The sequence below is a fragment of the Acipenser ruthenus genome, chromosome 29, assembly GCF_902713425.1.
Source record: "Acipenser ruthenus chromosome 29, fAciRut3.2 maternal haplotype, whole genome shotgun sequence".
NCBI classification, from domain to species: domain Eukaryota; kingdom Metazoa; phylum Chordata; class Actinopteri; order Acipenseriformes; family Acipenseridae; genus Acipenser; species Acipenser ruthenus.
In genome coordinates, this window is record NC_081217.1 from 9,660,948 (window position 1) to 9,685,142 (window position 24,195).

Here is a 24,195-nt window from a genome sequence, read left to right on the forward strand (position 1 = left end):
CTGCAGTATTTATTTGTTCATGTCAAAATATGAAAATGTTACCACTGTGATACCACCCCTTAAAGTGGAACCCGTGCATTGCCATTGTAGTTTCACATTCATTGCTGTAAAAACACAGCCTGTTTCTTCATAGTCACCCTGAATGTGATCAGAGAAGCAATCCACTGGATTCCCTCACCCTGATCCATTCTGTGGGGTGAAGATACACTTTGGGGGTCCGTAATACTTCCATGATGCCAAGCACCCTGGTCTAATCCCATGCAGAATGTAAAAAACAAAAGGACCTAAAAATGTATTATTTCACTTTATTATTATTTGTTGAATCTGTGTTCCTTAAAAAACGTGGACTAATGCATGGTTTGTCTTGAAAAGTATTAGAAACAGAGATCTTTTGTTAAGGTATCCTTTCCAGAAATGCACTGGTATGGCAAACAGAGAAATCTGCAGACGCTCCACAAGGACAGGTTTGTCCAGCCCGCCGAGACATTCAGTAAAGTACATTGATCCTGACTGTTTCAAACGTGCTGTAACACTGGCCTGACAAACTGAAACTGCTCAGTCAGGATCCTGAGGTAAAAGTATAAGACACTAAGTGAAGTAGTGCAAGTGCACAAAACCAAAACGTCTGTCTGTGTGCCGTTCACCTTCACATTACATTGCTTCACTGTACACTTTATAACATGGCTACATACAGTGTTAACACACTTTATAACATTGCTACATACAGTGCAGATACAGTGACGTCAAAGGGAAGGGGTTTCGATTCCGCCACTGTTTGGATTATTAAAATAGAACCACTGTGTCTCTGGAAAGGATGCGGCACCTTGCCAAGGAAAACAAACTTCTTCTGGTTACTATTGAAAAGAATATTACAAAACTAAATCTTTATGGAAAAGTTCTAATGAATGTAATATAAAAGGTATATGTAATCCTAAACAAAGTGTATTTATTAAATATTTCTATTACAAATGGGCTTGTGTATTTGTATTATTTGTATATAATCAATGACTTACTACCTGCTGGTTTTATAGGGACGTTATTTCACATACCATAAACAATTTTTTTATTCAGGATACCATAAACATTTTATTTGTCTGTGAAAAATAAGGTTATTAGAAAATGTAATATGAATCTCTCCTCATTAAACTCAACTAGCAGGGAGACAGTAGGTTTTTGTTTTTAATTATTTGGGGGAAACAAAGGCTGCACTTGAAAGTCAGTAGGGGGTTTATAGGTCCCCACGTGTTGCTACAACTGTTTAAATAACGTACCTGTCATTTCTCTTTTCATTGTTAACATCCTGACAACTTTTTACACATAAAATTTGAAACTCGATCAAACCCCAGTGGACTAGAGTGACCACTTTGAAAAGATCTTTGAAACAAACTTTAAAGTTAAGTGTATAAAGTTGTAAGGATGTTAACAATGAAATAAATTGTAGCAACTCGTGAGGATGTGTAACCCTCGATCTTTTTTAACCACGCTAGATTTTTTTTAACCTCGCTACTTACTTTTTAGTATAGTATTGAATCTCAATTCGTTCATATTAATCTGCACTATGTGGTTCAATATTTAAATACATTTAAAAAAAAAAAAAACAGAATCTTGTAAACGACGCATTTAGCCTTGCTGTCTAACCCAGGGGTTTTCCAATCTCGGTCATGGAGGTTCAATCCACTGCAGGTTTAACAGGTAAAATGAGATAATGAACAACTTCAGGGTCTGGGATGGAGGTTTCATTGGTTCAATTAAACAAGCTAGACCAGGGTTGGAACCAGGACAGGTGTGCTGTGCACCTGCTGGTGCAATGATCAATCCTGCTAGTCTGATGAATGTTATTAGGAACTGTGTGTGTGCAGTGCAATGATGAATCCTGCTAGTCTGATGAATGTTGTTAGGAGCTGTGTGTGTGCAGTGCAATGATGAATCCTGTTAGTTTGATGAATGTTATTAGGAGCTGTGTGTGTGCAGTGCAATGATGAATCCTGCTAGTCAGATGAATGTTATTAGGAGCTGTGTGTGTGCAGTGCAATGATGAATCCTGCTAGTTTCATGAATGTTATTAGGAGCTGTGTGTGTGCAGTGCACTGCATCCTTTTAGAATAGACCAATCAGCACTGGCTGTCACAACAGGGGCGGGATATTTTATAAATCGCACGGTTGCAATCTCACGAGAGTCGGTTAGTAGTGGGAATGCCCTAGAAGCTTGTATACAGCAGAACGGTTACTGAAAATGTCCCAAAAAAGAACATCAGATTTTTCTTGGTAAAGTGTAACTGGGGTGCTGCTTTGTGGAGCAATGCTTCAAACACATGACGTGACACAACACGACATACTGACATTCAGGACGCGCTAGAGGTCCATTCCCTCATGAAAATAATAATAATCAACATGACACGGGAGCGCAAGTCAATCTTTAGACCCTTCTGACTGTCCTTGTCAACGGCGACTGTAAATACAAAACAACTGTTCAGCCTGTTCTTCCCAGTAAACATTTCTAAACTGCAGTGTTTAAGTGGATCCTAACAGTATACGCTACTTTGCGATTTGTTTGCTTCATCATATACAGGGGTTCCAGTTTTTTTTCAATGACTTTCAGCACCTCCACCTATACAAATTGTTCCAGCACCACTGGTTGGAACAAAGACCAGGAGTGGAAGAGCCAGCTTTGGACACCCCTCCTCTAACCTTTAACCTCACATTGATGATGTAAAAAGCCCTTGTGGAAAACTGTACTAAAACTAGTTAAAAAGTTATTCTGCAGAAAGGCTTGTGGCTGTGAAGCTCGCTGAGATTAAACTTTCCATTCTGCCTCTGCGCCTACTGGAGTGGGACGAGATCAATGCTGTCCTGTTCTAAGGACTCGGTGAACCCCTCCGTTTCATAATGTTTCCGGCAATGCTTTGCTCTCCATTTCAATTTCACACGTCAACTTTTCAACAGGGATTGATTGCGCGACTCCTGGATTCATGCTTCAGGCAGCCTAACGGCAGCGTTTGATGTACGAATTTAGGGAATGGTCACAATCAGCAAGCTATTAATCTTCATTGCAGATCGAGCTTCAGCAAACAAACAAGTGCTGTCAGATAAATGTGTTGCTTGTCTGTGTGAAGAGATTATACAACTTAGCCAGTCTCCCAAGACCATATTCAGGGGTGGCTTGTTAACAGCGTTCACTTGCTCGCTGAACCCACAGTCTCTTATTAATGAATTGCGCTTCCCTTCTGGGTGATGTGCAATTCAGTTCCCCCCTCTCGTGTGACACTGGCACATCAACAATGCCGTTCATCCCATCTGTTTAATGGGCTGAAGCCAGGCTGTGCTCGCTCAGAAATGAGCGCGTCCAAATCCGCCGTGCACATGCTCGGTAGCAGCCAGCCGTCAGCCAGGACTGGCTATGATTGGCATCAAAAAGTCTGGATGGAGCGCAGCCGGTTAATGCCAACAAAGACTGTAAATATGAGCAGCACAACTTCGGTTCTTCTCAGCAGTGCTGCCAGATCAGAGGTTTGCCCTCCAGATCTAGCGGCTCCATGTTTCTGCTTAGGGCAATCTGGAGGGATGAAATGGGTAGAGGTTTTTTAATTTTAGAGGATTTTCTAGAGGTTTTTTTTTTTTCCTGTCTGAAAGCATTTTGTTCCCTAAGATGTATTCATAATGTGCAAGTCTGTTCTTTACTAAGTGGTGGATGCGCTGTGACATCATGCCGGTTGGCAGCTGCGAACGCTGATTTCTATAGAATTTCTCCAGACGTTCTATGTACTTTGACTGCCCAGTATAAGATCACTTCATGTGCAGCAGGTATTAGGGCCCCTAGGCCCAGATAGAGTCTGTGCTGCATAGAATTTGAGTGAGACTCACAGGTGGGGGCCTGAAATTAATTTAGTTGTCAGAGCCGTGTTTATGTGTTGTGCCAGTCAGTGAATATATGTTCTGAAAAATGATGGAAAAAAACCCAAAACATATATATATACTTTTACAATGTAGCCATGGTGTGCCAATATAATATTACTGGAGGTTCAAGAATTATACAAGATCAGTGCATTCCAATGAATTGCATACATGATAATTGCATATTCCTGTTAACTTAAAGTGAAGCACATTTCCAATGAAAATGCACATGCAGTAGATTCCTATGAATGCATATGCCATGTGCCTCACAGTTTTTGCATTTAACCAGAATAAGGAACATTTTCAAAAGAAATGTACTTCACAATTGTATGCAATTATCAGGTAAACAATTGCACTGTATATATGTTACTGATAATTGCGTATGCTGGTGTAATTGCATAAAACTGTTAGTCAGCACCTGGGCTATGCAATTAACAAGAATCTACTGTATTTGGACTTAATATGATGAGCTTCTGATATATTTCAAGTTGGATTTCAGTGCTACTTGCATTGTCTCTTAATAAATTCAGTGTATATTGAACATTTCACCTGCCCCATTGTTTGTGTTGAGCCCTCATACTAAATATTTTTTTTCCTAGAGGTATTAGGGGCAAATCTAGAGGTTTTTTTGGGGAGGATATGGCAACATTTCTTCTTACTCTTGAATGGTGTGTTACTTTGCAGAAAGACAAAAAATGTCTAAGCCGTTTAAATATTAAATATTAGTCCAATTATCTTTGTTTAACTTCGTCTAACTTTAAATTCATGTTTATGAATACTCTTTTTTTGTTCAGCTTTGATCTTTTCAGTTTTAATCTGCTTTTATTTTGCGTCGGCTGTCCCTTTTCCCCTTTACGGTGATTATCCCCTGCACCTGGTGATTATTGTAAATTAGAGCCAGGTGCAGGGTATTTAAAGGAAGCAGCCAGTCTGTTCAGGGCTGCTGTGTGGTGTGTATAGGAGCCTGCTTGTTTTAGCAAAATAAATGGTAGTGTAAACCTGTTTTGTTTTACAGGTAAACAGCTTAGCTGTCCTGTTTATAGGTAGGCTCCAGTGTGGTGTTTAGTTAGTGCCCAAAAAGAGCTAGGTGTTTGTTTTGTTTATTTTTGTTATTATTTAAAAAAATAGCGCAAAAGCGCTTAAAAACCTAAATTTCTGTGTCCTGGGTCTACTTTTAAAGGGACAATAAACTGCGAGTGGTGAGGCTCATTTACTATATATATATATATATATATATATATATATATATATATATATATATATATATATATTATTTATTTCTTTAATCTTGCTGATGGCAGCGTTAGGCTTTTTTTCGAGGTGTTTTTAAATTACTTTTTTTTTTTTTGTTTGTTTTTTTACTGTGTTTGTAGCTGATCAGTCTTTTGTTAGGTCTATATAAATTATCTGCTGGTTCCTGAAAATAAAATAAAAATCTACTTCAATGTTAATGTCGTTTTTAAGGTCTTATTTTTTCTGTTCTTGGTCTTTTAACTTGGGATTGATTTTAGATTCGGGGACAACTTCAGTTTAAATAAACACACATTTAAATTTCAGAGTGTTTAATATATTTGTCTTATTTCAACATCTCACTTTTTTATTATTTTTTTTTAATGTATGAAAACTGAACGATTAAATGCTTTAGCCATGTTATCAATTGAAAAAGACATGATGGCTGATATTCCTGACTTTTAATAATAAAGTAATCGAAAAATTGGCCATGATAAGACATCACAGAGCAAACTTTTTGTATCACATCCAACAAGAAACGGATCCACTGGACAGTGCTTTTACCACTGAGGTTAGCCCCCTGGACCCCCTCACCTGTATCTGAGGTGTGAACACCAGCCCACACCGTCGTAGTTATTGATGTATTTAGATAGATAGATAGATAGATAGATAGATGATATTCCTTGGGTTCTCTAGTGGCTCACCTGTAAAAGCATGACGATTGGTGTGCAAGGTGATTCATACAGAGGAGTGCTGGTTCATGTCCTGGCTGTGCAAAGTCGCCGGTCTCCGCTGGGGATTCCAGCACTCCTGCAGGATACGAAGGCAAAGCTGGCATGGACTTTCTCCTCATCGCTCTACAATGAACCCTACAGGCCAGACGCAGAGTGAGTTCAGGTGGGCACCTGCAGGGCTGGCCCATGTCCTCCAGAGGCTGGTACCTGGCAGATATCTGCTTTGAGTTGCTGCAGTGCGGGGGGGAAAAAATAATTGGACACCAAAAATGAAACGGCGGTCTAAAGCTTCAAGTAAGACTTGTATTAATGGTTTCTTTTCTGGCTATACACAATCTGATTGATATCTGCTACTCCACCTACAGAAGGGTGCAGGTGATTCATATAATAGAACCGGGGGCATTGCTATTATTTGAATAGACATTCTTACCTGACAAATGTTTGAAATAAACACACTGAATGATTTGGTAACATAATATTAATCAGCATGTCCTAGATTTTCCTAAACACACAATCCCCCCCCCCCCACACACATAATGGAGAAGCCCTTGAAGTTCAGTAGCAATGCACACAGAAAGACAGTCAGTGGCACTACAATTACAATGCGATGGTTAGTATAAACCTATACACCCTGCTAGTCAACCCTTGCTGTACCATTGTACTACCACAGACTGACCGTATCAGCAATGCACTGTACACTGGAATGTTATTCTGTTTAGGGCGATGCCTGTTTATTTAGGGTGATGCACTGGCCGTGGGATCTCTCAAACATTCCTCTCCCTTTCTCTCTTCCTGGCCCCCCACACCTGCCCCAGCAGCTTCCAGTCCGCAGTAATTATCCCTGACCACCGAGGCAGAAAACAAGATCTCTATCCCCTCACTAGGGGGGGAAAATAACGAAAGACAACAGTTTAACAAGCCCCTGCCGGCTGGCTAACAAAGCACGACTGTTTATGGGATGCGGGCAATTGCCTCCCTGTCTACTGGTCATCACTCCTCATTAGGGAGGCAGTGAGGAGAGGCAGGCAGGCTGGACTGAGAGCTTCCCAGGGAGGAGAGGCAGGCAGGGTGACTGCACTGAGAGCTTCCCGGGGGGAGAGGCAGGGTGACTACACTGAGAGCTTCCCAGGGAGGAGAGGCAGGCAGGGTGACTGCACTGAGAACTTCCCGGGGGGAGAGGCAGGGTGACTGCACTGAGAGCTTCCCAGGAAGGAGAGGCAGGCAGGGTGACTGCACTGAGAGCTTCCCAGGGAGGAGAGGCAGGCAGGGTGACTGCACTGAGAGCTTCCCGGGGGGAGAGGCAGGGTGACTGCACTGAGAGCTTCCCAGGGAGGAGAGGCAGGCAGGGTGACTGCACTGAGAGCTTCCCGGGGGGAGAGGCAGGGTGACTGCACTGAGAGCTTCCCAGGGAGGAGAGGCAGGCAGGGTGACTGCACTGAGAGCTTCCCGGGGGGAGAGGCAGGGTGACTACACTGAGAGCTTCCCAGGGAGGAGAGGCAGGGTGACTGCACTGAGAGCTTCCCGGGGGGAGAGGCAGGGTGACTGCACTGAGAGCTTCCCAGGGGGAGAGGCAGGGTGACTGCACTGAGAGCTTCCCAGGGAGGAGAGGCAGGCAGAGTGACTACACTGAGAGCTTCCCAGGGGGAGAGGCAGGGTGACTGCACTGAGAGCTTCCCAGGGGGAGAGGCAGGGTGACTACACTGAGAGCTTCCCAGGGAGGAGAGGCAGGGTGACTGCACTGAGAGCTTCCCAGGGATGAGAGGCAGGGTGACTGCACTGAGAGCTTCCCAGGGAGGAGAGGCAGGGTGACTGCACTGAGAGCTTCCCAGGGATGAGAGGCAGGGTGACTGCACTGAGAGCTTCCCAGGGGGAGAGGCAGGGTGACTACACTGAGAGCTTCCCAGGGAGGAGAGGCAGGGTGACAGGACTGAGAGCTTCCCAGGGAGGAGAGGCAGGGTGACTGCACTGAGAGCTTCCCAGGGAGGAGAGGCAGGGTGACTGCACCGAGAGCTTCCCAGGGGGAGAGGCAGGGTGACAGGACTGAGAGCTTCCCAGGGAGGAGAGGCAGGGTGACAGGACTGAGAGCTTCCCAAGAAGGAGAGGCAGGGTGACTGCACTGAGAGCTTCCCAGGGGGAGAGGCAGGCAGGGTGACTGCACTGAGAGCTTCCCAGGGAGGAGAGGCAGGGTGACAGGACTGAGAGCTTCCCAAGAAGGAGAGGCAGGGTGACTGCACTGAGAGCTTCCCAGGGGGAGAGGTAGGGTGACTGCACTGAGAGCTTCCCAGGGGGACAGGCAAGGTGATTGCACTGAGAGCTTCCCAGGGAGGAGAGGCAGGGTGACAGGACTGAGAGCTTCCCAAGAAGGAGAGGCAGGGTGACTGCACTGAGAGCTTCCCAGGGAGGAGAGGCAGGGTGACTGCACCGAGAGCTTCCCAGGGGGAGAGGCAGGGTGACAGGACTGAGAGCTTCCCAGGGAGGAGAGGCAGGGTGACAGGACTGAGAGCTTCCCAAGAAGGAGAGGCAGGGTGACTGCACTGAGAGCTTCCCAGGGGGAGAGGCAGGCAGGGTGACTGCACTGAGAGCTTCCCAGGGAGGAGAGGCAGGGTGACAGGACTGAGAGCTTCCCAAGAAGGAGAGGCAGGGTGACTGCACTGAGAGCTTCCCAGGGGGAGAGGTAGGGTGACTGCACTGAGAGCTTCCCAGGGGGAGAGGTAGGGTGACTGCACTGAGAGCTTCCCAGGGATGAGAGGCAGGGTGACAGGACTGAGAGCTTCCCAAGAAGGAGAGGCAGGGTGACTCCACCGAGAGCTTCCCAGGGGGACAGGCAAGGTGATTGCACTGAGAGCTTCCCAGGGAGGAGAGGCAGGGTGACAGGACTGAGAGCTTCCCAAGAAGGAGAGGCAGGGTGACTGCACTGAGAGCTTCCCAGGGAAGAGAGGCAGGGTGACTGCACTGAGAGCTTCCCAGGAGGAGAGGCAGGGTGACTGCACTGAGAGCTTCCCAGGGATGAGAGGCAGGGTGACTGCACTGAGAGCTTCCCAAGAAGGAGAGGCAGGGTGACTGCACTGAGAGCTTCCCAGGGAGGAGAGGCAGGCTCTGGTCTGACAGCTTCCCACCACTGCCATCTCATTTTATCTGGGCGAAAGCTGAGTCCAATATTAGCATGAAGTAAATAACAGCGACTCATGTAATGAAAATCATGATACCTATAAAACCTGCAGGACTCCGGACACACAACACACCTTCGTACTACGGTCTCTTCAAGGTGAGATTACAATAATTAACCCTCCCTAATTCTTCTTTATTTCAGGCTGATAGATTCAGTTCTTTCATCTTCATAACATGAACCCTAAATGCAGTCTCGCCAGTACATTATAAAACCCCCTTATAACCTCCTTCTATTAGAACACCTCACTGCTTCTGTAGTTTTGATTTGTTGTGCATATGAAATTAAACCACTAGAACTGAAAATCCTGGAAAAAGGTCAAAATAGTTAAATCAGTGATTGCACAATTTAATTGATAACACATGCAGTTAATTTAAAATAGTAAGAGAAAATGAACACATAGCCACACATGGTGAAATGCATGAGACTTTTTAGAAGTTGTTTAAGATGCTTAATTAAAGCACAAAGTGGTCTAACATTTTCACACGAGTGCCTATTGTTTCTATATCACTGATTACTGATTAGAAATTGAAATTCTCACACCCTGAGGTTTTAATGCAGGTAGGATATAAATGACAAATCTCGAGGTGTTTTCATAAATTTGAACACTACTGTATTTTGTGACCTTTTCTGTATGGGAGACTATATAAAGTCTGGTTTGCAATAATTCAGAGAGATGTGTTTTTACTGCTGCCTGCTAGCCAAGCGCACTGCAGCAGAGTGAAATCTAGTTAGAGAGCCATGAGTCGGGTATCTGGGAGATAAATAGCTTTATGAAATAAAGGAAATCTGGAAAGAAAAACCAATAAAAACCTGTGCAGCAAAATCACATTAGAGACAGACAGTAGCGAAGAGGCCATGATATTCCACTCCTAACTGATTTAGCACGACTGTCTTTCTTTCTTTCCTTAATATCAAGTGATGTAACTTAAAAAAGAGGATGGTGAGTAAGTAGATTCAAGAAACTGCACAGAGTCCTTTTCTTCAGTCAGTTGTTATGTTTATTGAAATATGCAGGGAGTCTGGTCCCAGGTACAGGACACAGAATACTCGTTCTTACAATTGTTGCATGACATTAAATACCCTTCTGCATAGGTGTCTCTCTCCTCCTCTTTCTCTGACACTTAACCAATAGAAAAGGTACAACTCATTATCCTGTTAACATATATTTCATTTAGTGTGAGTGTGAGTGTGTGTGTGTGTGTGTAGTCCAGTGTGACGACCTCTGAACTCAGTGCATTCCTCAAACCCCTGGTGCCCCAAAAAGGTCCATACATCTGGTTTTTGTCATCTTCTCTCCGTTCTGCCTTAGACCCTTTAAGTCCTAGTGGTATTATCTCTTACTCTCCCTGTGAACCTCTTGGTCCAACAGGAGTCCCTGGGAGCCTTTTAGCCCCTTTATGCTTTGTATTCCTAAAAGTCTTAGAGCCTAGCCCCTCCTGGTCCACAGCACCAATATCTTGTTAGCTTGCAGTCAATGTTGGACAAGAAGCTTGTAGACACAAGGTCTCTTATCAATTGTTAGCAGTACATGCAATTTGAACCAAACAGTCTGCTATCTGCAATATTAGTTTCTTTTCAGAAAAGAACACCAGTATAGCTCTGCCAGTCCACATGCGTAGCAAACTGCTAATCAATTCTCGATCCATGTTTTCCAACATACCCTACTTTTAAAATATAAGATGGAGGGGGGTGACCCGCTACAACCAAGTTGCTTACGTGATCCCGAGCCCTCAGATGTCCTCTTCGCTGGTTCTGAGTAGTCACATCAAGTACCGTGTTTGTATAATATATTATAGTGAAGTATGTTCCTCTCATTCTAAGTCTCTCCATTATGTGTAGGTATCTACCTTGCCTTTGCTGTTTCTCCATGTAAGTATGTCATGAGCAAAAACAAACAAAAAAAAAACAAACAAACATACGTAAAAATAATACAAAAAATGAAAAATAAACATACAGTAAACATACAGAAAAATACAGTAAATACAGTTTATCACTGTACACAGGTGTTATTTCTTATTCATGGTGGCTCCCAGTAAGTTTACAGTTTCCCATCTGCCAATGGTCCTTTCTAACTGTCGATGTTGTTTTTTCCACCAAAAACACTGAATGCTATTCCACAAAATCAATACTATTATTATTAACAGTATTATTAAAACAACATAATCCCCAAAAGTGTGCCCTAAGGCCTGCCCTGACCATCCATATCGTTTCAATACGTGGCTTTTAATTGTGCCAAATCAACTTCGACCTTAGCTTTGAGCAGCTTCTGTTCCGCTCTTTGTAGGGCTATTTTAACCAATTTGTGCACTTGAGAAAAAATGACCGAATATGAATCTAGATATGTGTCATCCCACCAAGCAGTAATTTGGAACTCCTCTGCTTCAGGTTCAGGTATATATATATATATCTCCAATCTGAACTGCATGTGTTGGAGAAAAACAAAATCCTGGAGAAGTCTGACAAGTTAAATCTCCATATTTAAAATTGGTATGGTTACTCAACACACACCATTGATATTTCCCAACCTGCACTGCTTTTTTCCACCCCTCTAGTGGATGTACCTCTAATTCAGTGCTTATATTTCTATTAATTCCGGTGATTGCAGGACACCGGCAAACTACATGACTATTTGTTTCATAACAACATGCTTCATGCACCACACCACTCCAGTTCCCTCGCTGAACTTTCCATGTAGCCTTTTCCCAAACTATCACTGTCTCATTGTGTAGTACTCCTATCGGTCTAATCTTCAAACTGTCTTTATACTGGTTATTAGGATCCAGGTATGGTATTGAGAGATAGAACCCTATGTGACCAGGTGGTTCCTTGCCATTCTCCTTTGGCCACACTAAACTAGCTCCCAGGAGGTCAGTCTGATCAGGGTGGAACATTGCCAACCTCAACCTGAGTTCCTCCTGTGCATGTCTAGGTACCACTCTTAGCCTAATGTCCATTATTTCTTCCTTCATTGTTTTTAAAAGGTCACCCGCAAATATTCTACAATCTATTGCTTTGGTCAAATTGCGCAGGGCTCCCTCTGTTCCATCCATTAGCTCATATATAGCTGTACCCTGGAGCCTAATCCCTTGATTTACATACATCTGTCCATTCCCCAATCTTTCTATTTTTTCTCTCACAGCACTTGCTATCCAAGTTTGCCCTTTTGACATTTGATAAATATCCCAGCTGTTTGCAACAGAATTTCCTGCACCAAACCATCCTGCTATTTCATCAAAAAGTCTCCTCTTCCTACGTTTCTCATTACCTTCATACATTCGTTCGGCTATTCGCTCTTTGTAATCTTTTATTGTACTACTTATTTCTCTTTGAAGCCAATTCTGGATATTGGTGTATTGCTTGCAATGCTGTTCAAACATAACAGTTAGATTTGTGAAATTATACATTACACACGATAATACTATATTCACATTATCCAAAACAGTTTTTCTTTCTGGTCCGAGAATGATACCTTCCCGAGGTAGGCGGTGCAAAGGGGACATACTTTCGTAGTGATTTTACCTCGATAGTACGGTTTACTGCCCTGTTTCAAGAAATTAGATCACCCCGCATGGAACAAGTGTAAATTACTGACGTACTCAATTCCTTACAGCAATCTATGCCTCCCAATTTCACCCACCCGTCCTGCTCTTTAGCTACGCAGTGCAGTGTTGGTTTAACTCTGTAAGCTCATAATCACATCTTCTATCCGAAACTACAGTACTCTCAGAATAAACTCTATGTTCCAGCTGTGGATCCCCATCCTCTTGATCAGAACCACACTCATGTTGCTCCAACACATTTAGGTGTATCATTATTTTTAACCCGTATGTTAAATTACATCTTTCTAGAATCCAATATTTAGACCATCTCAATCTTATGATACACTTAAAACTGATTAAAACCTAAAACTATAACTTCAAAAATGATCACTATGCATTGAACAAGTACTAAAATAGTGCCTCATTTTAGACATATTCAACACTACAGCATATCATTCAAAGTTCACATGATTTCCACAATTAATGTCTAATATAGGTAACCATATTTTTCAGTAGAACCGCTGTTTTCAATTGGTATTTCCATTCAACATAGGATGTCCCATTACCTTACAAGTACATATTAATATAGTCTTATGTTCCTAACAACACTCCAAATAATCCATTGCAAGACACCAACCATTCTACCTCCCTACCATGGATGGCAGATACAATGTCTTAACAATGTCACTCTTAAGTGTCATGAACAACACAAACTCCATACTCCCAGTGCCTCTAGAGGTCAATGGTACAACCTTTGCAGTTTTTGTTATTTTACTGAATGTGATTAGTAATAAATTACATGAGACCTTCCCATCTCTGCACTCCAGGATCGCTGACATATTACCTTTAGTATCTTTAAACTAAGACAAATCTTTTCACCAATCATACATTTATACCCCAAGTTTATAATACGTAGTTTCATTATCAGGTATGTTAACTGAAATTAACAGTCCCCATTACATCCCCAAAAATGTCACTTTAACGTCATCATAATTTCTTCTTTTGATATGCAGACTGGAATGGTTCCCCATATGTAAGAATGTCTCTGTGGTTTCAGATACCTCCTCATGACCATCTCTCAGCAACTTACACTCTTGTTCCAGATATATGGTAGAGCTTAATTACTACATATCATGGACAAGCATTGTAAAGTTCTGCAGGTTAATATGTACAGTTCCTGTTTGCATATCCAAATTGTCCCACAAGTGTACTGGAACTTTCTGCACAAACTCTTCTGAAATGGTCCTCTCAGTTCCGATGAACAGCATTGTGCTTCCATTCCACATGAACGCCATCAGTATTATCTCGGAACCTGTGGAGAACAAGTGCAGTATTTATTCTTTTGATTAATATCTGATTTAATTTCAAAAAGGTTAATTCTTGAATAGTCTCTTTTTCATCTGCATTGATAATGTTATTGAAATTCTAAGAATCGCCAATGTCTGTTAATTCTATCTTGTATTTTTCTCAAAGCCTACGTCCACCCCATATCGTGAACATAATATAAAATATCAGTTCCAGCATAAACCTGTAGGAGAAGAGAAAAGCCTTAGACCTGTGTCTGTACTCTGAAAGTAACTACAAATCTCTATCTGCTTCATTGCTCACAATTACTACTCTAAACTAACTGCATCAGTGCACTTAGGAATTTCCATTCTCCAGCAGGCTTGCTTATCAGTGAAACTAGTTTTCACTCCCTCATTTTTGTATTGCCAATTTCAAATTGATTTCTCCCAGTTTGTCCATTATCTCATATGAACCTCCCCAATCAGCCTTCCAACCCCCCGCTTTTTGTTTTTTTTTTAATTTGAATGGAGACCCTGAGTGGGTTGGAATCAGTGCCTGTTTTAATGCCTCAATTCAGGTGTTCATAGAGGGTGACAGCTAGTTCGCTGTATCCTTCCATGAAGTCCTGACAGAATCCAAATATGCCCAAAAAGATCTAAGGGGCAGATTTTTAATCAGCTTTTTATTTCCTGGGTCAGGTGTGTGTCCTCCAGTTTCCACCTGTACTCCTAAGAAACAAACAGATGATTTCATTAATGCAGTTTTCTTTAGATTTAATTTGAGAGCAGCGTGCTCCTCCAGCAACAGATAGTGCTTCTCCGCAGTTCTCGTTGCAACAGTATGTCGTCCACATACTGTATGATATTACCTAGTTGAGAACAGTCCTGTAAGATGTTAGTCATACATTGATCTCTCCCTTCTTGGCAAGACGTCCAGAGCACATATCACAATAACAGTTGAAAAGAAAGTTTACAAAGAAATGTATTCAAACGTTAATGTTTCACAATAACGCATACAGAAATAAAAGTACTGCCTATTCTTGCTGCAATTAATAACAGCATCCTTTTAGCAGATCAAAATAAATCAGGATCTATTATAGAAATAGTCCAGTGAGAAAAAGAAAATGTGTGTGCACATAAACCTGACCTTCATGAGCACCTGTTTATGATGCTTCCTTTTTAGAATGTGATCCACAAGCTCTACCAACCCAGAGCTCTTTGGGTGGCAGAGGACATGGAATCACTGTACTTCGCCAACCAGGGCGCAGGTTGCTTCATGCTTAAGCCAGCGAATATATTCTTTATTTGATTAATTTACACGGGCGTTTCCCCATGGTCAATCCTACCAAGTGCATTTGTATTACTGTGAGTGCATAATTACTTTTGCTACTGCGACTGTCTGTTCTGTATTAGACAGTGAGAAGTTGACTTTATTTTGCATCACAATATTTCCATTAGCTCAGCGTCCTGTGCTGAACTTCCACAAGAGAGTATTCATACCCTATATTCACAGACAAACACACAAACATTAACCAACAGACTGTCTATCATACCAGTATCACAATCCATCAATCCTGCAGTCCTATACTGCACCATCAATAATCTCATGTCACTCGCGATTTATTCATGTTTCAGTTATCACATTAATCTAATTATCATCACCTCTCCTGCAAGAAGCTCCGTAAAATACTAATTGTAACCACCATAAACAAAACACATCGTACACATGTGTGCAAACATCCCATTTCACATCACTCGCGTAGCTCTGAGTGACACTGCTTTTGTCTCCTGCATCACTGCATTCTGATGCCTTAGCAGAAGTTGAAATCCCTGTAGATCACTCTGATATCGATTGTGACCTCTTTTTCCCCATTTGAATTGTATTTTATGCTCTCTAACAATTCAACTTTTTTTTTCTTCTACTCGTAGTGTACTTTAGCAACATCAGAATAAACCCAGTTAATACTGATAACATCAGTGCTTTATTAAACTACGTGTTTTCCATTCAAAGAGAATGCAATCTCCCTGTTTAATTCAACATGAACTAAACAATCATTAATAAACAGACCCCTTAAATATAACATCGTTTTAACTCTGCACTTTTTTTAGCTACACCAATAATACAAACTCTACCACTCATGTGATCTTGGTTTCAAATATGTATTCATAGGTGATTCATAAAATTCACCCGTGTCTTAAACATAAAATTCACTCTCAAACAAACACTTAACATTCATTCATGAAAATATTTTTAATAAAATATTTCCAGGTCGATAATTTAATTTGTTTCAGATTTATTGATCTCCACAAACCTTTGTTCTCTTCCTAAAAGTCTTTTTATTTTTTAGTCTGTCTAACAGTGATCTATTCTCATTCTCTACAGTCTTTTCTCTCTCTGCCCAAATATGGTCACGCAAGTTTTTTTTCCTATTCCTCCCTGAATCTGTGACCAGGGAGACACAGACCCTGCGTACCAAAATAATACCACCACTTTCTTTTCAAGTAAATCCTCTATCAGAAAGACAAAATGTTCCTCTTGTTTACCAATATAATCCTGAACAAACTATTAATTGTTGCTTTGTATATTTGTGTTATTGTTTTAGTTCAAAGGTTGGCCATTCCTTTGCATTCAAACACTAACACAATACAAATAACTCATCAGTTAACATGGGTCTCTTTCCCTTATCAAACCCTCTTATGATCGAGGCAAGACAATAAGTATTCATGCTGGTTCTTAGTACATAGTTTTTCTAAGATGTTACTTTATCTCCACGCTTAAGCAAAATCAGAATTACTCAAACAATCATTAATAAGCAACTTCTTAATTACATTTTAATGTGACCTTTTAATTTTATTTTTACAACATGTATTCCTCAAAGTTGATATAGAATCTTTACCATTACAGTTTTTTTTTTGTTTTTTGTTTTTTTTGTAGGCTACCAGTCTTGAATTTCCTTTGTCTTTTTCTTCTTACGAGACACACACTCCTGACCTGTCACATGAACATGTACATTACTGTTCTGTACATAGCTTCCCTTTTTGCCATGTTTTAACACATAGTCTATGTTCCATATTCTCCAGTCATCCATTTGATGATATTGAGGGTCAGCTTCTAACATATTTGGAGTTGATCAGACTCCCAACAAAACACAAAACTAACAAAAAAACTTGTTTTTAGTTTTGTCTTGTTTTTACCAATATTCTGTGTTTAAAGCTATGCTTAATGAAGCATAAACTTTTATTTTGGTTTATTGCACATTTAATTTACACTTTTGTATGTGCTATTTGGGCTTAACTGGAACTTATTGTCTGATTGTTCCTTATCTGTACCACCTAATGTGAACAGTTAAATAAGAGGCTTATCCTATTGCCCCCTTATCGTGACTTCTAAACCAAACAGTAAAAACAAAGACAAAACAGGTGTACCAAACCCTCTCAAAAACAAACATAAAACATAAATCCGAGTATGCCCGTACCTGTTGAGCTATACAAGTCCGTGTAACTAGTCCAATAGACTCTACTGGCACGTCATAACACTACACGATTTACTCCGACTTTTTTAGGAATCCAGAGGTCCTCTTTCATACCTAAAGTCCTAATAGTCAATACACTTTTAGTTCAGCGGTCAATCTCTCTTGACTTAACTAATTGTGTCCTCAATGTACATGAATTATCAAAAAGTCCTCTTTCATATTCTACCCTTGATTCTCACTACATTCTAAACACTGCATATAAAACAATAAACCAGTAACTACTCACCAATGTACGTGGTTATATGTTCGAGCTGAAGTCCTGATTCAAAGATTCTCCACACCGTCTGGTCAGAAGTTAGAAGCAGTCTCGGTCCATTCGCTTTGTCCTGGTCCTGTGCACAGGATTCAGGCTGGGCAAATGGGTTTCTCTGCAGTCAGGTATCAAACCCCCCCGGTTTTTTGAAAAAAAAAAAAACAGGAAACAGTCCGCCGGTGGCTCGCCAAATGATGTAACTTAAAAAAGAGGATGGTGAGTAAGTAGATTCAAGAAACTGCACAGAGTCCTTTTCTTCAGTCAGTTGTTATGTTTATTGAAATATGCAGGGAGTCTGGTCCCAGGTACAGGACACAGAATACTCGTTCTTACAATTGTTGCATGACATTAAATACCCTTCTGCATAGGTGTCTCTCTCCTCCTCTTTCTCTGACACTTAACCAATAGAAAAGGTACAACTCATTATCCTGTTAACATATATTTCATTTAGTGTGAGTGTGAGTGTGTGTGTGTGTGTGTAGTCCAGTGTGACGACCTCTGAACTCAGTGCATTCCTCAAACCCCTGGTGCCCCAAAAAGGTCCATACATCTGGTTTTTGTCATCTTCTCTCCGTTCTGCCTTAGACCCTTTAAGTCCTAGTGGTATTATCTCTTACTCTCCCTGTGAACCTCTTGGTCCAACAGGAGTCCCTGGGAGCCTTTTAGCCCCTTTATGCTTTGTATTCCTAAAAGTCTTAGAGCCTAGCCCCTCCTGGTCCACAGCACCAATATCTTGTTAGCTTGCAGTCAATGTTGGACAAGAAGCTTGTAGACACAAGGTCTCTTATCAATTGTTAGCAGTACATGCAATTTGAACCAAACAGTCTGCTATCTGCAATATTAGTTTCTTTTCAGAAAAGAACACCAGTATAGCTCTGCCAGTCCACATGCGTAGCAAACTGCTAATCAATTCTCGATCCATGTTTTCCAACATCAAGCCTTCTTTCTTATTATAGGAGGCTGTGTGGTTCAGTGGTTAAAGAAAAGGGCTTGTAACCAGAAGGTCCCCGGTTCAAATCCCGACTCAGCCACTGACTCATTGTGTGACCCTGAGCAAGTCACTTAACCTCCTTGTGCTCCGTCTTTCGGGTGAGACGTAATTGTAAGTGACTCTGCAGCTGTTCATAGTTCACACACCCGAGTCTCTGTAAGTCGCCTTGGATAAAGGTGTCTGCTAAATAAACAAATAATAATAATAATAATAATAATAATAATAATAATAATTATTTCTTTCAAGGGAAACTTAGCCACATAGCCTAAAGCACCAGCCTCCACTCTGAACTCAAATAAAAGCTTCTCTCATCTTGTCATCCTCTCTGCACCAATAGCACCATCAACTATTACATCCATTACAATAGGCAAGTGATCGACAGGTGTTAATCATTCCTGATCCTATTGCTGACCTTGGATACCAGTATCTCCGCCCCTCTCAGTCACGGCATGACATCAGCTCAGCTGGTCTGACTCAAAGTGAAAGTACCTGATGTATTATTAACAGCTCTCATAGTGTTACAATGAAGAACCTCAGTCAAACATATGGTCTGAAAAGGGATTCATTACAGTATTTTATGAGCTGTGAAAATAAATGCTGGAAAGGAGCAAGCCAATATATAAGACTAATTAAACAGTATAGTTCAGTTCAATGTGATGTCCTCTCCACCCGATACAAACTATATGACACAAAGACATCACAGATGGGTGTATCGCAAAACTGACCCTGTTTCAATCTCAAGTGTCCATCCTCAGCGTTTAACACATTGCACATTCCCAGGGATATTTATACCAAACAATACAATTATTCCATTTTAATGACTAGAAGACTTCTTCAATGTCTAAGTAAAGAATCCGTGTAACCTATTAGCCATGCTCTCTGGTTACAATGATTTCACTGTGCATTTATTTTGCTTTTGAGAGTAGAGGCGGAATAAGCATGTTAATGTAGAAAGTGGATTAAACTGTTTGATGTAAAAAAAAAAGTTTGTCATTGTCAGCATATGATTGTATGTACCCTCCATTCATGGCTAGATTCTTCATTCAAGTTGCAAATTATATCATTTTAAATGAACCAATGTTGTTGTTTATCTGTGATATCTGTGACCTTACGCTATGAATATATTCTGCACATTTCTTCAGATATATTCAGGGTGATACTTTCAGGTCAGGTGGGAAATGGTTAACACATTCAAATGCTTGTGAAAAAAGAAGGGTCTATTTTATTAGGAGTAATGCAAAGCTGGAAGATGAATCGAAATCTCTCATAGCTCCCGGCAGGCTGCTAAAAATCAGATTACAGAGGAGGGATTTATAAGAAGAGCTCAGGGCTGCTCCATTAAAGCAGGTCAGCCTGACAGCATGGCGAGCTCCCAGGCAGGGCAACACAAATATTACTTTCTTTTCTTGGAGTTTCAACAATTCAGAATCTTTTTGTTTGTGTTCGGACCTCTGGAGAGATGAATTCAAACTCCACCACACACACACACACACACACACACACACACACACACACAGGCCATTCAGCCCATCAATGCTTGTTCCTAGCTGACTGATCCTGAAATGTTATCAATTTGGGTCTTAAAGAATCTCAATGACTCAATACCAACAAACATGACTAGGTAACCTTTTTCATTCTCTCATCATTCTCTGTGTAAACAAGTGTCTCCTCAGTCTGTCTCATATTAATATCCAACCCTGTCCTATGCTCCTGGTTTCTTTGCTGAATTTAAACGTAGGATGAACAAAAATCTCAAATGAGGTTTAAAGAATTGAATTTATTTCTTTTAAAATAATCCTGAATTGTGCTGCATTTGCTGGTACCTTATGACTCAGAGATCATTCTAATCTTTTGTTTGTATAGCAATCTGAAATCATTGCGGTGACGCCCGCATCTAAAACAGAGGTAGGATGTTGTAATTAGCATACATTTAAAGGGAAAGCACCACCTTTGTGAATAACCACGTATGCTCACACAAAAAAGACACAACCAGCACTTGAAACCAGAACGAAATACACAGAAGATAAGCTTTTGCACCTTTATGCAGACCACCCAAGGACCCTTTCAGTTTTCTACTTCACTCAAACAGTGATCTTACATAGACGTTTTATTTTGCTGGTTGTCCAATGACTGTCCCGGTTCTGCAGGTTTGAATGTCAATTTGTGGTTCTGACCCATGAAATGTGGGTCACTTGGGTGGTAAACTTCCAGAACCTGTACTGACACATGCTAAAAATGACATCACAATGAAGAACAGCTTACAGAAACTTCCAATATTGATGGACAAAGTACTTGGACTATCACATAGCAATGGTATCATTTTCCAGTACAGAATACAGGCATCCATTTATGCTGGCGATTGTTGGTACCTGGTTCGAAACAAACTTGTGTTTACATTGGAAACGGCTACAATGTTATTATGCATAGTTAGAATGCAGCGTGGAGTAGTGGTTAGGGCTCTGGACTCTTGACCGGAGGGTCGTGGGTTCAATCCCAGGTGGGGGACACTGCTGCTGTACCCTTGAGCAGGGCACATTACCTAGATTGCTCCAGTAAAAACCCAACTGTATAAATGGGTAATTGTATGTAAAAATAATGTGATATCTTGTAACAATTGTAAGTCGCCCTGGATAAGGGTGTCTGCTAAGAAATTAATAATAATAATAATAATAATACTTAATGTGTCCATTTCTTTGCAAGATAGAAGCCTAATCCTAAACCTAACCCTTTTCTGATACAATAATTTCTGTATAATCCCTGCATGTTGATTGGCCGATCTTTCATTCTGATCAGAATTCATTTTATCCTGCATCACAAATCTCCGCCCATTTCGCTTTGTGTCAGTGCTCATTGGTTGATCAACTACAGAAGACTTCGGCAGTGCGGCGTGAAAACAGCAGAATTGAGTAATATTATTTTCTCAAGTGCGGCGAAACTATCTGAAATATTCGAACGAACATTGCTGCACATGAATTTGAAGGCAAAAATCCACGTCAGTGTCCGACTTAAATTGTATAGTTGATAAATATTAAAAATAATGATCACAGCGCGTTTTGCCTTCCACGCAATTCACACTTACTTGAACTTGTAGATTTAATATCAATTCATTTGTGGTTTAGAGGCGAGTTAAAAAAAAAAACCTGACCTGTCTTAAAGTAGCCCAAATTTATCGGGCCAGCTGGCAACCCTAAGTGTAATAAGCGAAAAACAAAACCGAAACGGTGAGGTGTTTTTTCTTCCTACAATGCCTCCTTTTGTAATTTTTTTCGAAGAGTTTATTTAAAGTTACATTTGAGTTTTCACTTGCGTGTACATAGAAATAGGCAGAAGTAAACCACAATAATGCTATTACTTTATGAAAATGTGTCTTTTGCTACTTTGTTTATTGTGTAGGATCCACAATGCCAGGTATTTAACAAAAACAAAGCAAAGCAAATAACCGCAATGTCTATTTTTATACTTCTTATACTGGTGGAGGGTAATTATTTTGTACTATGAATTTTAGCGGTTTTCTTTTCGTTATTATAACTGTGTATTTGTTTGGAGGGAATAAGTGCGCTATGTTTGAAGAGATAACTTCAAGTTATTAAAACTGTCAAATGCAAATTGCTCCTTTCTGTAAATGTTACTTTATTTGTATTTTCTTTTCCTGTTTTTGTGTTTCTTTATTTTCTTGCTTTCTCTACACCTGCTCAGGGACTGCCAATGAAAATGAGCTCATAGCTAAATCTGGGTGCAATACATCTTACCACATGTCAGAAATGTTAAAACGTGTATGTTGTTGCTGTCAACTAAATACATATACTGCTTCTGCCTGAAATTGTTTGACTTGGACCCTTTTGTATTATTTTTTTCAAAGCACTTTTTTTTATACCATTTTTATTTATAACATCATCCCTTTTTAGGATATATTGAAACAAAACTCCCTCTCTACAGCAGTTACTGCATAGTGTAATATTTATTAATGCTTATTTAAGGTTTAACTTTAGTGTTATATATTACAGCACATGTCTGAGTGATACATGCAGAAGGTACAAATCTATCAGTATTTTCAGATTCCTCGTTTATGGTGAATTGGTTATATTGTATCGGTTATCTTTCAAGGCTTATTTTGTATTTATAAATGTTTTAAAAAGCATGTATTCATTGTCACTCAAATTGTCTCCATTTGTTTTAATGTTTCCTCCCGGCTTGGTCTGGGTTGCCGTCACAGGTCTCTTAATAGTACAAATTTGGTGTTGAGCGCAGTGGTTAATTTGTGTCGGGGCTTGACTAGGCTCAGCCCCGGCCCCTCTGGGCTTGACGAGGCTTAGCCCCGGCACCTCTTCAGCTATGAAAGTTAAACATGTCATAAAATGTTTTGCTCTAAAATGCGTTTTCTTAAAATTCTCAGCACAGTTTTGAAACGACTGCGACTTTACTGTCGTATTTTTATACACATATAAGCTTGCCTGATTTGAAAAACGTATTGAACGATACATGCAAATTCCTACACTACTTGGCTTGATTAAATGAGTAGTACACACAAGCTTCAATATGAAAACTGAACATTAAATTAAACTAGGGATGCACCGAATCCAAGTTTTTGAGATTCGGCCGAATACCGAAACTACAAAAACTGTCAAGAAAAAGTGAAGGAAATTGTTGAATCAAAAACAGACTGGCAGCTACTAACAAGGGTGGCGCACAATCTATTGTTTTGAGCCTTTTAGTTAATAGTATTTTTATTACCGAATGGAAATATATCCCTGAATAAGATTTTAGTTTGAAACTGACACAATTTACCGCTAGCCCCCTCCCCCCACAATAGAAAAGTCAGAATACAGAACCGTTTACTTTACCTTTCAGAAAGACGAGCGGCATCTTTGCCATAACCCCGTATTTTCTTTAATGGCGTTTTAAATGAGTCACCTGATCTGAGGGAAGGGTTGCCAACAGGTTCCAGGATCTCGGGACACTTTAAAGAAAGTCAGGTTTTGTAACTCACCTCTCTATACTGCAATGTGAGTGAAGTAAAGTGAGTGTGAATTGTGCGAACTGTCTGTCGCTAAATTGATTGCATTGTTTTACTTAGTTGTTACCAAAAGCACACACCTGCCTGCGAGGATCGTTTCCATCAATCAGACCTATACAGCAGCTGATTGGCTTTCTGAGTCTCTGACTGGGAGGGACTGTGTGAAGCAAGAAATATTAAACAAATTGAAACTTTACCTGCTGCCAGAAGATTAAATGAAACAGTGCAGGTGAGTGCAAAGTTATCTATAATAATGGTGTTGCACTATTCTGATAGATATTGTTTACTGTCTAAAAAAATTCAAGCAATACAGTTAATCGTTGTTACAAGACTCAGGATAGAAACGCCACCACAATTAAACAATTAAATACATTTACTAAACTGCTGAAGCAATTCACACTCGCTTTACATGTCGAATACATTGCAGTTTAGTGAGGTGAATTTAAAAAAAAAAAAAAAAAAAAAAAAAAAAAAAAAAAACCTGACCTGCCTTAGTGTGCCGAGATTGTGGAGCCTGTTGACAACCCTATTGAGAGCTACGAGGAAAACATTACC

At 40.5% G+C, this 24,195-nt stretch overlaps 1 long non-coding RNA gene across 1 annotated transcript; it reads right to left on the minus strand.

Annotated features, from left to right (window-relative positions):
• Positions 1-889: 889 nt before the first annotated feature.
• LOC131702067 (uncharacterized) lies at positions 890-23,752 on the minus strand. The gene is made up of 3 exons (XR_009309265.1): positions 23,468-23,752; positions 5,826-6,086; positions 890-3,553 (listed from the first exon to the last, which is right to left on the minus strand). It is a non-coding gene; the product is annotated as an uncharacterized LOC131702067 (long non-coding RNA).
• Between the last annotated feature and the right edge of the window lie 443 nt (positions 23,753-24,195).